Here is a 13277-nt window from a genome sequence, read left to right on the forward strand (position 1 = left end):
TTTCATCTATAATTCTCAATTTAAACTTACTTTTGCTACACTAAATGGTATAGTACTTTTTCTCACTTCTGGGTCTTCAGAAGGGTACTTAATGTGCAGGGAGTGTGGAGGGGAAGTAGAGAGTGACTCAGAACCTAGGGAGACCCTCAGGAAGCTAAGTCCCGTGTAGGTTGGTATCTGATCTCTGCTGGTATTCATACTGAATGTGCTCTACCCCTATTATCAGGCACAGGCGTGTGGCCCAGAGAGAGAAGTCAAAACACCCGTGGCCTCTAGATGGCCTCATCCCAGGCGATTTCAAACCCTCACCAGCCCTGCAGTCACCCTCCTAACTGCAGGACAATTACGCTTTGTTTAGGGGCCCCATTCCCCAAACTCTTAGGTGGGGAAGCTCCTTTCTGCAGGGAAGAGGCCAAACAAGCTTCAACCCCCTGCCCACAGGTGTGATCCACCCGGGGTGGGGATGGGGGAAAGGCACCAGAGCCCTCTAACACAGCAGGGTGGCCCATTTCCCAGTCACTGAAGAGAACTGGGTGGGAAGGCCAATTACTTGAAATCGAGCTATAGGTGCTATAGACTAAAATCATTTTTTGCCTTGGAGACTTCAAAGACAAGAACAGCTTTGGAGGGACAAAGCCTCCACAATCAGCACACTTCCCTGGCCCTTCACCCTCACCCCAGAGGTGATGCTTGGACCGGCTGTGGCAGGACTGATGGCACTGTGCTGAATCTGCCTGTGGGACCACAGCAGGACCAGGTTAGATCCTCCTACTTTATTAGTAACCAGAAAAATGCCAGGTACACAAAAGACATGTTTCAGAAGCTACTCAATGAATAATCTACTCAAAAGCATCCTCTGTAGACCCAATCTCTTTTAGTTTTCTCTCTTTCCTTTAACCTTGATCCCCCACCATAATCCCATACCTGAGCTCTAGACCTCCACATGGAGGGAGGGACTCTTGAGTGCTGGCATCAAGGGAATGAACTCTCCTGTCTAAAACTGCAAAATACAACCCCGAATAGGCCCCGGCCACTTGGGTAAGAGCACTTGATGGAACTGCAGTGCAGGGAAGGAACGTCTGGAAAGGAGGCTGTCGGGAGGCGGGGCTCTGTGTCACTGGAGAAATTTCAATCTAATTACAAAAATACAAGAACCTGCTGTTCTAATCCACCTCAGCAAAATCTCTTGAGGTAGGTCTGCCCCTTTGGGTGGGGGCTGAGGGCGTTTCTGAGGTGAGACAGGGGAGAAGAAAGACCGTGGGGCTGCCTGCACTCCTGCGGTGGGAGCCCCTGCAAACAGCAGCTTGGCCACTGCAGCAGCCATTGATTTTCTAGGGGTCGATATTCTGCTCCCACAGATCTGCTCGGCTAGAGGTTTAATCACATTGAGTGCTTCTGCTCAACATCTCCCCTGCACTTCCCCCTCCCCAAACCAATAAAACAAACACCAAACACAAGCAGAGTCGGCAATGGGTAGAAGGCTCTCCCCACAGCTGGCCCCCACCCTCAGAAAATTCTAAATACCAGCTCCAAGGGAGCCCAAGCTACATGGGCAGTCCACATGAAGCTGCAGAGACAGACCCACAAGTGCCAGGTAACCTTTTAACCCACTGAACAACACTCCCATACAGACCCTTCTAATAATTCTGAGATTTTACATTAAAAACTCCAATTTCCCAACTTGTGAAAAAAATAGATCCCACAGTGTAGCATCAGTTGAAACCTTGTTTTCCAGTCTGCCACAGTCCCCACCAGGCCTGTAAAATACCATGTTACCTACCTGACCAGCCTTGGACACACACCCCTCCCCTGCAAAGGCTTCTCACTTGGGCCAGGAGAGAAATGTCTTATCTAGTCAGAAACCACCTCTTGGCCAAAAATGTACAGTGTTTTAAGGGTCACTAGCTAACAGACTCAAATCTGAAAAAACTGAAACTGGGTCAGAGCTGGGCCTGAGTTAGAGCAGTCAAGAACAGTGCATATTTATGGAAAAGGCTGTTCTAATCCCAGCAGGAAACAAGCACTGTAAAGCTTGAGAAAGCAAAGAAGTTAGGAACTCCCTACTTTTCCCCAAGTTAAGCATTTCCTGTTAGGAAAGCCAACCACATAGACCTTCTTCCACCATGATCATCAGCTGAAATCCTAGAACTTGAGCAAGGAGGATGGGGGAAAAAGGGGAGAGGAAAGAAACACAGAAAAGGCGGCAGAGTTCTAGAAATGAGAAGTGTAAGGGAGAGGGGGTGTGGCCTGAGGCTTCCACCTCATCTAGCTGCCCCTCAGAATTATAGGCAACCAGAAAGCAAGCAAGGATACAACATGCACAACTGGGGAAGGAAAGGTTGGCACTGTACTGAACACAGCTTAGGCCAAGGTCTAGGGAGCTCAATGGCCTCCTTGGTTTGGTATTTAAACCCCTACATACGTATTTGCCAGTGGTCTTCCCTACCATGGCCTACTGGTCTAGATAAAACTCAAAGATTTGGGGAAGGTATACAACAAACAGATCTGAGAGTAGGGACTGAACAGCATCTTTTTTTTCTTTTTTTAAGATTTTATTTATTATTTATTTGACAGTGAGAGAGGGAACACAAGCAGGGGGAGTGGGAGAGGGAGAAGCAGGCTTCCCGCTGAGCAGGGAGCCCAACGCGGGGCTCGATCCCAGGACCCCGGGATCATGACCTGAGCCGAAGGCAGACACTTAACAAATGAGCCACCCAGGCGCCCCTGGACTGAATAGCATCTTAAACCAGAATAGACAGCCATCAACCCCAAAGGCCTTAAAACGAGAACAACAACTCTGAACACAGGGAAGACACAGTCAAGTTCTAAAAGTAGAAGATGAGGGGGAAATGACCAAATATTTTTAATAACAGTTCCTCTGAACACTGATTCCATTTATTTGGAACCTGATTTTTCTCCCACCTTCCCCAGAATGTAAGGAAATTACCTTCACTTATCTCTGTAAACAATATTCAAATATGCATTCCTCCCACATCAAAGCTGGCCTTAAGGGACAGGTTTGCCGACTCTCAGCTTGAGCCTTCAACTCTCAGTTCCCACTTTCAATAAGGCATGGCTTCTTAGCTTCCTTGGGAAGGGTCAAATGGGAAGCAAGCAAGCCGCTTGCAGGTGAGCTCCACCCTATGGCAATCAGAGACTATGTCACAGTACCAGCCTATTTCACGCTGACACCAAGTGGGGAAGATGGAAGAGGGTCAGGCTGTGGAAGTGGATGGTGCAAGAGAACAAGCACTGGTCCCCAAAGATTGAATGCCAAATATCTTAGAAACATGAAAAAAAGACAACAGAACTAAATCTATGCTTGATCTATCAGGTATGTTAACATAGCTCCATACCCAGGGGTCCTCCCCTCTGGACCAAGTTTGGTAGAACAGATTCTCACTCTTGTGTAGGGTGGCCCGAGGGGTTTCTGAAGGATAGTATTTCTAGGAGGGCTTGGTTTATTTCTTGTTCAAAAAGCCCAACACCCCTCTAGCCCCCTAGGGCAGATGAGACACAGCTTGGCCATCACACATCTGGGGCCTGGCTTTCTGATTTTGTTGGGTCTTTTTGGAGAAGGACAATGGCAGAAGCCAGGGCATGTACTTCACTGAGGTAACCTCCCAAACAGCTTTGCAGGTTATAAAAGCACCAATAGGGGGGCACCTGGGTGGCTCAGTCAGTTAGGCATCTGCCTTCAGCTCAGGTCGTGATCCCAGGGTCCTGGGATTGAGCCCCGCACTGGGCTCCCTGCTCAGCAGGGAGGTCTGCTTCTCCTTCTGCCCCTTCTGCTCATGCTCGCTTGCTCTCTCTCTCTCTAATAAATAAAATCTTAAAAAAAAAAAAAAAAAAAAAGAAGCACCAATAGGAGAGAAAGGGAAGTGGGGTGGAGGGTGGTGGTGGAAGAAAGCCATGGTCACCAAGGCAACTGAGTTCATCCATACGCTGACTCAGGAATTGCAGGAAATTCTAGTTTTTGAGGTTTCTTCCTTCCAGAGTATCTTCTACATCTTCCTGGAGAGTAGACCTAAATCCAGAAACTATAGTATCACTACCTTTGCCTAGAAATCTCAGCCCCACATCTCTACATACCTCTTCCTTCTCTCCAGAAGAGAATATGGCATTCTTCTTTCTCTCAAAGGAGCTTTTTACTGATCCTTTATAGGAGTTGGTAATAGTAAAAGCACTGGACTGGAAGTCAGGAACCGAATGTTCTCGTTTACCGAATGACTTGGACAAGTCCTTTACCCTTTCTGGGTCTTAGGTTCCTCATATGTAAGGTTAGGGGGTTAGGGGGTAGGGGGGGGGGGGTGTGATGTTTGTGTTAGTGTAGTGAACATTCTATGGACCAGCTCATGCTGTCTCCATTCTACTCTTTTCTTAATTGTAGAGGTTAAAAAGCTAAAAACCATGTTTCCCAGAATCCCTTGTGAATGGGTTTAGATACAATTCAGGTTGTACTAATTAGAAGCAAACTCAAGATTAGATCAAAGTATGGCAGAGACCATATTTCTGTCTTCTTCACTTGTTCCTGCAACAGCATTCTGGCTTCCTCTTCCAGTAAACTGGGTGCTGGTTCTGGTGGCAGCAGCCGCTCCTTCTTGACTCTACTTACTGATCCCTGGATAGCAGATTTAGAGCAATTAATATGATAGTGGCTCAAAGGTAGGAGTTTCCTTGGTGGGTCAAATCTAGTTTTAGGTCCTGCTCCTGAAGGGCAAGCCTAGAGCATGCTTCCTCAACCTTTCTAGCAAATTTGTTAAGCCCACAACCCTATATTAAATCCCTCTCTATTAAACATACCTGTAGAAACCACTCCATCTGACACAGGATTATCAGATGATCCCAAAAGAATAGTTGTGAAAGAGAGAGGAGAACAGAGTTATTCACAAGGCATATTCTCTGCCAAGACAGCATCTTCTGGGGAAAATGGGCAAGATGGAGGGGTCTTAGAACTTTAAAATACAGTTGTCCAGAACAAGCTCCTTTACTTCTTCCCTTTTTTACACCTCTCTGTACTTTCTCCCTCCCACTCTAACCCCAGAGTGGGGGCGGGGGGGGCTGGACTGCTCATACAGGACAGAAGGCTGAGTCAGCACATGCTTGCTTTCCATCTCTATACTCTCTGCAAGCTTTTACTCTGCTGAGGATAGCATTACCTGCCCAACCCCATATATGTATTCTCTGGACTTTAGGGAGGTTTGGGCTAGAAAGGGTACCAAGTATCTTCCACAGCAGCAAGAAATATGTTTATAAGCTCCAGGTGAAAAAGAACCAGTCCTGACAATCCTGAGCAGCTGAGGAGTGAGGACAGGTTTGGCTGCAAAAGATCCCAGCTCTTTGTCTTATAGCAATTTCTGGTCTGAGCAACAAGCCACCAGCTTCCTGTATGTAGCAGGGCTGGGGACAAACTGAAGAACAAGGTCAAATCCAAAGGGTATGGTTTGCTTGGTGGGAAGGAGGTACTTCCTGCCAGTCCTCAGAAGAGCTAACTGACCCCAGGAGCCATCACACCAGAAGTAAGGCTCCGTTCGTTTTCAGACTGAAGTTGTTCTGAAGAAAACAAAAGGTTCTAGCAAGAGGAATCTGTGTGAGACACACAGGCAGGAAGCAGAGCTGAGCCACCAGTGACCAGAATAGAAACAGGAAATGGGCCCAGGAACAAGCATACAGTACTGCGCACTAGCAGCACAGGCCCCAGCAGGCACCAGGCGGTATCAGGGCCGGAGCAGCGTGACTAAGACAGAGAAGCGGATTGGCTAGCCCTGCCAGAGAACCAGCGTTCTCGAGCAGGGACGGCTACTTGCACAAAGTACAGTCTGGGCAGATATGACAGAGGGGGTGGGGATTTCCTTTCTGAGACTTTTTGAGAGCACCTGGGCTACAGTTCAAGGGGAGCAAGCACAGATACACAGTCAGATATATAAAGAAAACAGGTCACCAAGCTCAGAAAGGCCCAGCCTCTCTGAGTACCAAAACTGCTAGTGGCGTTTTTGTTAGCCCCTTGAAAATAAGCCGTCAAAAGCCTAAGCAAAAACTGCTGGCCTGTTTCCTTTTACCATGAAATGTGACAAAAGGCAACACAGTGTAAAATTTAAATCCTTCAAGCATACCAGTTTTTTAAGCCTTCAGAGGATTTCTGTCACTCCCCCCAGTAAACAGACAACGAAAAGCTGGCCTCCAAGCTCAGGTGGGCAGCAAGAACCTGGGGCTGCTCAGCCAGCTGCCTGGCCCAGGTGCTAGATGCAGACCTGATGCACAAGCAGGGTGCCTGCATAATGCCAGGCCAACATAAGAAACTGGGGAAGTCTCAGAGAAAGTATTTCAGCTAGGTTTTGAAGCCAAAGTAGGAGTTTGCTGGGCATTAAGAGAGCGGGAAGGTAGATGGGCAGACATCTTTGGCACGAAGACAATTGGCAGGAAGGACTGGGGGTTGTGAGGCGCTTGAGGCACACCCAGGCAGCTGGAGATGAGGCTGCACAGGTCTGCTGGGAGCTGCCAATGGCCTCACAGTGGGGTCTGGCCGGTAGGCATGGGGAACCAGGGCCCCCAAAGCACCACAAAGCAAGTGGTGGTGGTCTCCGACTCCCATCCCCCACACTCAGAGATTATTTAAACATTACCAGACACAGTAAAACTCATTGTATTCCAAAGTCCCCAGCTTGATATTTCATTTGAAAATTTTACTCTCCATTCTCAGGGTCTAACTCCTTGCTTCTAAACCATTAGACAAATGAATCACCTGGGGATCTTGTTAACAGTGTTGGATTCAATAAAGCTGGGTAGGACCCAAGAACCTGCATTTCTAAGACAATTCCCAGATGATGTCCATGCTGCTAGATAACAGACCACATTTTTTCAGTAGCAAGGCTCTACTTGATTAACATTAGCATTAATCAGGACACTGTGCTTTAAGAAGAAAGGCTCAGAACAGGACCTGCTCCTGTCCAATTCAAGGGGAACCAAAGAACCAAACTCTAGTCAGCTTTCCACTTTTTGAGGGCATCCCCCGTTGGTCAGCCCCTCCAGCAGACCTGCCCTAACATTTGGACATGTTCCCTCTCCCACCCTCCCTGTACTGCGGCTGTCCTTTTCACAACTCATCTGTGCCTCCATGACAAGAAGGCCTGGGGAAACAAAAGTGAAATGGAAATCCTTTCAGGACAAGTCTGGTAAATATTAAATGGCAAAGGGGTTGAGACTTTTGGCTGAACTTGAAGAGAGGATCAGATTGTCTTTCTTCTGCTGAGTGAGATGCCAGAGGAAGTATTTCGTCTGAAATATCAGAGAGAGCTGGATTCAAATCCTGGTTCTGACCCTTAGTTTCTTCTAATATAAAAAAGGAGTGGTTACTTAGTATATTTCTTTTTTTTTTTTTTTATTCATGAGATTTTATTTATTTATTCATGAGAGCCAGAGAGAGAGAGACAGAGAGAGAGAGAAGCAGAGGGAGAAGCAGGCTCCCAAGGAGCAGGGAGCCCGATGCGGGACTCGATCCCAGGACCCTGGGATCATGACCTGAGCCGAAGGCAGACGCTTAACCATCTGAGCCACCCAGGCGCCCTACTTAGTATATTTCAATTCCTGCTCTTCTAGGAGGATTGGTGTTGCCTGTAAGCTCCGTTCCTGGCCTCACTCTCCTGCCCTCTTAAGATTTGGATTCTACAGGAACCACATAGTTCCCTCCCATTTCGTCTTTCCAGATCACTGGAACCCAAGCTCTCGGGGTCTGAGAACATCAAAGTAGTAAAACATGAGTGCTAATAGCTACATTCTTATTAAGTGAAATCTAAAGAAGGGCTTGGAAACCCAAGTGATTAAAAAAAAAAAATCTGTAGATAATTCAATAGACATGAAGAATCCTAATCCTATTCTCTACCTCATTCCCAGCGTCAACAACCTCCACTCTTACCCTAACCAGAAGAAACAAGTATGATGCAGCTCTTCAACAGCAGCCTCTCCGACTTTCCCCAGTCAAGGGTACAGTGTCCTTTGTGAGCTAACCCAGTGAGTGCCCTTGATTCCTTTCTTCATAACTCCTGAAAGATAAGTCTGTTTATACCCTCCTAATATTCTGCCAGCATCTTCACCCTTCTATCTGCCTGCCTTATACATATGCGGGTCTCCAGATGAAGCGGAGGAATTTGGGCTGATTCAGCTGCCCCCTCCCTCCAATGCCTTTCAAGAATGTTCTTTACATTTACACCTTTCCTTTGTTCATTTCCTTTGCTCCAGCCCTCAGAAATCAGGTCCTCTCAACACGTAAAAAGGAACCCCATAACCTGCTTTCTGACAAATCCAACTTTATATTCTTTGAAATATGTGATATGGACCATCCCCCCACACACTGGGCTTCCATAAACAGCACACAATCCTGGTCCTCCTCCAAGCTCACCAGCTATCTGCTGGGCACTTCTACCTGATGACTACAGGCACTGTCAAGGGCTCCCACTGGCTCCTCCCTCCATAAGCCATGGCCTGGGAGGCCTCCTTCATTCTGTGGTTTAACTATGAATCACTCCACAGACCACTCTCCGACTCAACCCAGCCTCAGCTCTTACCCAGGTTGCAGTCTTCTGTTTCCAACTAGGAGCTAAGCATTTGTTTTTAAACATTTCACTATATGGAACTTAACTTTTCCCCAAAAATGAGTTTTCCTATTAGCCTTTCTATTTCTATCAATGATATCTTTCTCCCCATCCCCTTCAAGATCATTAAGTTTTCTACCAGTTCTCAGTTCTACAGAATCTCTCTTGCACAGCTCAGAACTGGGCCTAGTTGGCTATGCAAATGACACAGAGGGGTACAGCTCCACACCTCTGGCCAGAATTATTTCAACAGTTTAACTTCTCCCCTTGCTTCCAGACTCTCCCCTTTTCAAACCACACTATACATGAATGGATTATTTTTTAAACATTAGTTTTATCATGTTACTGCTCTAACAGCATATCTGCAGGCCTCTAAGATCAAATTCAAATGGCTTACTTAGCCCACCAGGGCCCTAACCCCTGTAATCTAGCTTTCCTTCCCGTTACTCTCCAACCCCTAGAAGCCTGATCCTGACCAGTCCCCCAGTAGCATCTATACTATACCCCACCCCTGGCTATACTTCTCCTTTCCAACCACCCAAGTATGTCCATATCTAGGTCATTCTAAACTTCTGCCATGTTTTCCCTCAACTATTTAGATATAAATGATCACCAACTTCACCAAACTAGGAAAGCACCCCTTGTAACATTCAGGCATACATTCTTCTACCTGTTTTACTAATGAAACAAAGAAGAATACTTGAGGGCAGCAACCATGTCATATTTAAATCACAGGCGACCTCAGAAGTCATCAAAGTCTAACCCTTGTCTAAATGCCTGTCTGCCTTCTATAGAGTACCCACAGCAAACAGTGTACTAGCTTTTACTTGAGGGACAGGAAACTTATCCACTTTTTTTTTTTTTTTTTTTAAATATCCTTATCCTCCAGATCACAAAAGAACTTGTGTCACACTTGGGCTTAAACCCACTGGCAACAGGTAGCCAGGTTTTTAAAGCAATAATGTTAACTTGCCAGATTTTTTAAAAAATATATATTTATTTGAGAGTCAGAGAAAGAGAGAGAGACATAAGCAGACTCTCCACCAAGCAGGGAATCTGACAACGATGGAGGGCTCAATCCCAGGACCCTGAGATCATGACCCAAGCCAAAGGCAGCCGCTTAACCGACTGAGCCAGCCACCCATGCGCCCCAGTAATCTGTGTTTTAATTAATCTCCAGATGATTCTCAGTGCATGCTAAAGTTTGAGAAGCACCGATCTACTTAACCTTTCCAGAGCTGAGCTTTCAATCCTATATCTATTTTCCACCACTGAATGGAAACTCTATCCCAAGTACACTTTCAGATTATAATGTAAATTTACAAATGTGCCTCAGTAAGAAAAAAATTGGGAAGCATTCATTATTCTAGGGAAACCACATACACTTGAATGAATCACTTAAACAGAAGCTTTTAAAGATGCAACTCCAAGTCATTCCCAGAAATGATTATAATCAAAAGTCAGATACCAATTTTCAGATGAGACCCTTAAAGATTTTGCTCCAAACTAAAGGAAATTAAAGACTTAATGAAACACCTAGAGATTTGCTTACCCATCCCTTACAAGAACCTTCTTACCATAAGGTGAAGTAGTAGCTATTTTACAAGACAGATGACAAACCCTAACCTCACTTCTTCCTAAGGCCACTGTCAGGAAGCACAAATGAATTAATCCATCTTCTAAAATGGAGTTTAGGCCTTCTCATAACAGGCTGTGATACCCGCCTTGCCCTCGCATTGGAAAACAACAATCTTACAATATGGTCAAGCTGTCCCCTGTCAGACATACACTTTCTGAATGAACAACGTAATAAATACTGCTCAGGTTCATTCGTTCACTGAATTGGAGCCCAACTTATGCCAGGCACGATGATGGCCATGAACAAGACAGTCAGCCCTCACTGCACTTGTGTTAAATAAGTAATTGAAATTGCATTTGAGATAAATACTGACCAAAAACATGGGTGCTAAGACAGTCTATTTTAGCAAAGGAACCTGACACAGTTTGGATTAGTGGATCTCTACCAGGGCTACAAATCAGAATCACCAGGGGCAGCTTCTAACCATAGCAAAGACGAAGCCCCGTCAATCCCAAACAATTCAGAACTCTGTGAACCTCAGCCATTGGTTTTTAAAGAATATTTGCTCCCCAGGTAATTCTAACATGCAGCCAAGGTAGAAAACCACTGGTCTGGGGCATCATGAAATAAGATGTTAGGGGCAAAAAGGTCAGCAACACAGTGCCTGCCCTCCAGAAGCTTACCATCAAGTGGGAGAGACCCAAGTGCAGAGGTATCAGCAAATTGCTCTAGTGACGTGAAGCAAAGAAACCTCAGATATAGGATAGTGTTTCTCCTGGTATAAGGATGGGGAAGTGATCCCAGAGGGCTATATAAGGTGCTTTTACCTATGTTACCAAGGTTTGCTTTCTAAAGATGGGTCCTCAGGCACTGAATCATTCTTTATACCTTTTAATATGTCTTAAATACTGCAGGGTTTTTTGTTGTTGTTGTTTTTTAAATAAAAACTGACTTTAGTCAGTGAGGGCATCATAGAAATTACTTAAGCTGAGTTTTGACATTTGATTAAGAAGTTTTCTGAGGAAATAGTCTTGAAGATGTAGTCTGAAATATGAACAAGAGGAGTTAGGAGGAAATGTGTATTAGGCAAAGGGAAGGGTCTGTGTAGAGGCCTAGAAGCAGAAAAAAGCATGGGGCCTTAAAAAACTGAGACAAAGTCATAATAACAAGGCAAAAGGCAAAAAAGGATGAAGTAGAGGTTCTCACAGTGCCATCCCTGGCCTAGCAACATCAGCAGCATCAAGGAATTTGTTAGAAATGCAAAGTCTCAGGCCTCATTCCAGACCATTCAGAAAGGGGGGCAGCCTACATAATATTAAGGATTTTGGATTTTATTCTAAGATTAATGAAAAATAGTTGAGAGGTTTTAAGTAGAGGGATAACATAATCAGGATAATAGCAGCTAAAGGGTTTGGCATTAATAGCTGAGCAAAAACTCCTCAAAATCTAATTTTTGTAATGATCAGGATCAGAAACGATAATGAGTCTTTAAATAAAGGGTCACAATCATAAAGCCCTTAGGGCTAAGTGGGTAAGGTGAATGAGTGAAGAGGGGGTTGTGGAAAACTGGAGGCTGTCCTCCAGTCAGCCCAGCTTCTGTTCTGGAGAAAACACGAAGAGGTGCCCCATAAACATCTGCTGAGTGAAGGAATACACCAGCAAACCTAGGATCCCTTGACACAACTGTTTCAGAAAAGAGTGGGCCCCTTCTAGGGAATCCCGACTTCTCCTTTCTTCAAATGTGACCGTTTCCCAGCCTGGCTAGGCAAATCTGGCATCAAACCAAAATTTCAAAGAATAACCACCTTTTGTTTCTTAGTCCAAATAGCAAACGGATAAAAAGCAATTCAACAAACAAGATGCCAATAACCCAGCCAGCTTACCTCCCACATAGAGCTTCTACCACAGAGCAAATGACCCATTTGGATGAATCTATAGTAGAAGCCTGAGCTTGGGAATGCTCCTTGTGATAGGCTGCCCAGGAGTAATCCTCCCCTGGGCCCACGAAGGTGCCAGTGCCTTCACTTCAGCGGGTCAAATCAGAAGCTCTGGATTTGACAGCACAAGGCTCTCAACCCTGAGAAGACATGCAATGTGTTTGTATGCTAGGCTTCTCAGGATTGAAAAATAACAAATACAGTTCTGCTGGAAGATTACTAGGAGCAAGCAGAAACTTTCTGATGGGGAGCAACTTAAAGCACTGGCAAAAATCCACTGATTTGGTTTCTTGCCACAGTAGCACCTCACCCAGATTTAGCTACAGACCACAGATGATGAGGGAGTAGTTTTACATTTCTGACTGAATCAAGTTAAAAAACACATCCCAGTGAAGTTTGGGATGCAGAAAAGGATTGCAACAGTCATTAATGAAGAGGGAACAAAGAAGGATTGCCTTATTCAGACACATCCTCACCCAATTCCTCAACTGAGAAAGTCAACAATCTCAGGGGTCCTATCTGACAGTGGTTATTCATTCTGGCCTGGGATGCCTGCACAACGGTACTGAGGGACTCTGGAAACCTTGCCCTACGCAGGTTATGGCTCAGAGATCTTCAGGGGAAGCCAGGAGAGGCTTCGTGATGAAGAAAGGCTTCATGATCAAGAGAGTTCCTGCCTCCTACCTATTCGTTAAAGATCCAGAGACGATTTTCTCCCAAGTCAGAATAACTGAAGAGATAGGCTTCAAATCGGAGAATAAAAATTCCAAAAGAGGGGTCCCTGGGTGGGTCAGTCATTAAGCATCTGCCTTCGGCTCAGGTCATGATCCCAGGGTGCTGGGATCGAGCCCCGCACTGGGCTCCCTGCTCTGCAAGAAGCCTGCTTCTCCCCCTCCCACTCCCCCTGCTTGTGTTCCCTCTCTCACTGTGTCTCTCTCTGTCAAATAAATAAATTAAAAAAAATTTTTTTTTTCAAAAGACTTTTTTATTTAGACATGTGTGGCTGAATTTCTATTTCTAAATACTAATTGAAGCAGGATTTGTAATGGAGGGTTTGCTACCAACGGTCTTACCAGATTTTAGAGCAGCCCATTTTATTCCTGGGCCCAGCAGATTAATTTTCAGAGCCTGACTTGCTCACATATAACCAGAGCTAAGACTAGGGGGTAAATG

General features: G+C 45.4%; 1 protein-coding gene across 2 annotated transcripts in view; it reads right to left on the bottom strand.

Annotated features, from left to right (window-relative positions):
• The window catches only part of ARID1A (AT-rich interaction domain 1A), a 67079-nt gene that overhangs the window by 24644 nt on the left and 29158 nt on the right, over nt 1-13277 (bottom strand). The gene's annotated exons all lie outside the window — the stretch shown is intronic.

The sequence above is a fragment of the Callorhinus ursinus genome, unplaced genomic scaffold (assembly GCF_003265705.2).
Source record: "Callorhinus ursinus isolate GAN/ISIS: 27379988/994484 unplaced genomic scaffold, GSC_fseal_2.0 scaffold18, whole genome shotgun sequence".
Lineage (NCBI taxonomy): Eukaryota > Metazoa > Chordata > Mammalia > Carnivora > Otariidae > Callorhinus > Callorhinus ursinus.